A 2,731-nucleotide genomic window follows, 5' to 3' on the forward strand; every position below is an offset into this window, starting at 1 on the left:
GTAACACCAGAGTTTTAAGGACATACCACTGTCTCTACATAAATTCAAATATTTTTAAACTCAATTAAAATCTTGCCCATATTGATTTTTCCCATTTTTCCAGGTCCTTGTTTGTTTTGGGTTTAAACATAATGGCTGATGGCTTCATATGCATCATAGGTCCTTAGTTTTGAGCCTGGACAGATCCCAGTTGCATAGATGCTAAACCAATATAAGTGCATGCAGTATTTATCTGTGTAATACATATCTGTTATTTCCAATTTATGTATCATTGCTTGTGTTCTATGTTTCTCATATGGTAATTACTGACATATTATTCCAAGATGATTCCAAGGATGTTATCTGATCTTCTAATCCTGGGGTTGGAGGAGACGACCGTCGTGCCTGTCAGTGAAGTCCTGAAGCCGCTTGCCGGTTATCCTCTAAAGTTCATCAAGCCCAACTTCATCCCCTCTGCTCATTGTGATTTGCACAGCTTGTCAGACAGCCTCCAGGTTCCTTTTTTTTGACATACAAATGATTTCAAGTTTATATCTAAAATCTCAACAAAAAAAAAAGCACAGGTTTAACGGAATGGAATTTTGGGCTGCATCCAGCAGCTTGGGTTCCCTGTTTTTCTTATTGTGCCTATATAGTGACTCCGTCGAATGCAAGTACCCTTTCGTTTGAACCATTCCTGGATCAACAGTTCCTATCTCTTGGGCATTTGAAAAATACTGCAAGCATATCTTATGGAATTTTCTTCTTTCTTATAGTCAAATATTTTCATCCACATACGTATTTAAAAAAAAATAACTCATTTTTCATATATTGATGAATATTGTGGAAGCAAGTGACACTGATAAAGTTATTTGCAGGGACTGATCACCCAGTTGCTCATTTATATGATATAAATACTTTTACATGCTACTTATCAGCAAATGCACATGATTCTAGTTCTCCCATTAACCAGGTAGCTTTTCTCTTTCCTTCTGATTCACAAGCATTATATTGCATTGGTTATATTCTCATCAGAGGTTAATTTTACTCCGCTAGCCGTGCTTACTGATGTCGCTGCCAGGTACGCTACTCTTGTACTGGGAGCTTGTATGTTACTGCTTCTAAAGATGGTTCTTTGCACATTTGGGATGGAGTATCTGCTGAATGTGTTCGACCTATTACTGGAGCACATGGATCCGCAGAAGCTACTAGCGCAATTTTCACCAAAGATGAGAGGTAAGCGAGCTACCAGTCTATCTAAGGTGCTCTTCCCTCAAGATAAGATCCAGTTATTGTTTGGTTTGAAGAACAGAGAGGCAGGCATATGCTGTATGTTTGATTCAAAACAGTAACTACCTTAAACCCTGTTTGGAATGTGAGAATCTTGTAGTAATTCTGAATGATTTGTAGCATGTCCTGGTGAATTTCCTGTGTTTCAGACATGTCTTAACTTTATCACATGAATAGCAACTAACAGCTCTTTCTCCTTTGCCCTAATGTTTCACCACTAAACAACTAACCTGCCTATAAGCACTTTTGAGACTTCTTTGGAAAGGCCTAGTGTTTATTCTAGTTGTATTTACTTGCTGTGATTTTGTGAAACCAGTGTCAAAATGTTTAGTGTGAATTGGTGTACTTCCTGGAAATGCTTAAATATATGTCAGAGTTGAGAAAAGATTGTTGTGACTTGATTTGAATTATATATATATATATATATATATATATATATATATATATATATATATATATATATATATATATATATATATATATATATATATATATATATATATATATATATATATATATATATATGGTCAGATTTGAATTTGAATTATTTTTTTTACTGGAAAATCCACTGTAGGGGCGGCTGGTGATACAGCTGCCCTTACAGAAGTCCACTATAGGGGCGGCTGATATTACTAGCCACCCCTACAGAGGGCACTGTAGGGGCGGCTGAAAACACCAGCCATCCCTACAGAGGTCACTGTAGGGGCGGCTGAAAACACCAGCCGCCCCTACAGAGGGCACTGCAGGGGCGGTCAGGAAACCGCCCCTACAGAGACACCCTCTGTAGGAACACCCTGGGAAGGGCGGCTGGCGCAGCCGCCCCTATAGAGGCTCTAGAGCCGCCCCTACAGTTAAATTCTGTAGTAGTGATATTTGCTTTACGCTTCAAAGTTCATGGTTGATAGTACTGCAGCTCACAGAACTCTAGTACTGCAGCTCGTGTTTTGCTTCAGTGTTCAATTAGCTTTGCCACCACTAGTCTCAGTTTAACTAATGCATGTCAATGATTTTTTTAGGAGGAATCTTGAGTTTGAGAAGGAGCATGCGAATGGTGGGACGATGGCCAACATACATATCAAGGGAACCTTCGCTGCTACAGTAGACATTAGTCTTTTGATTCGAATGAGTTCAAACAGTTGTATGTGCTTAACACATTATTATGTGTTAAGCTATCTACTTGTGTTCTCATTTAGTTTGACACTCGGTGTGTTTTGTTAAAGATTTTGTATGAACAAATTATATTTCATTTTAATGGATGTCGATGCTTCCTTCATTATGTATTTGTCGTTTTGCGATTATTAATTTAAGCTACCAAACAAAGTGTCGCAACATGAATTATTAATATATTAATCTGGCGTTGCAATATATGATGGCACATATAACAACCACATTTAGTCGTGGCAATAGGTACGATAATCGTGGCAATAGAGAAACTATCTCTTGCAACTACAAAAAGATGACA

At 37.9% G+C, this 2,731-nt stretch overlaps 1 long non-coding RNA gene across 1 annotated transcript; it reads left to right on the plus strand.

Moving 5' to 3' along the window:
* Window positions 1-823: 823 nt before the first annotated feature.
* Window positions 824-2,525, plus strand: LOC136539106 (uncharacterized). The gene is made up of 3 exons (XR_010779540.1): window positions 824-952; window positions 1,061-1,215; window positions 2,286-2,525. It is a non-coding gene; the product is annotated as an uncharacterized lncRNA (long non-coding RNA).
* The last annotated feature ends 206 nt before the right edge of the window (window positions 2,526-2,731 follow it).

Source organism: Miscanthus floridulus, chromosome 2 (assembly GCF_019320115.1).
Source record: "Miscanthus floridulus cultivar M001 chromosome 2, ASM1932011v1, whole genome shotgun sequence".
Classification (NCBI taxonomy): domain Eukaryota; kingdom Viridiplantae; phylum Streptophyta; class Magnoliopsida; order Poales; family Poaceae; genus Miscanthus; species Miscanthus floridulus.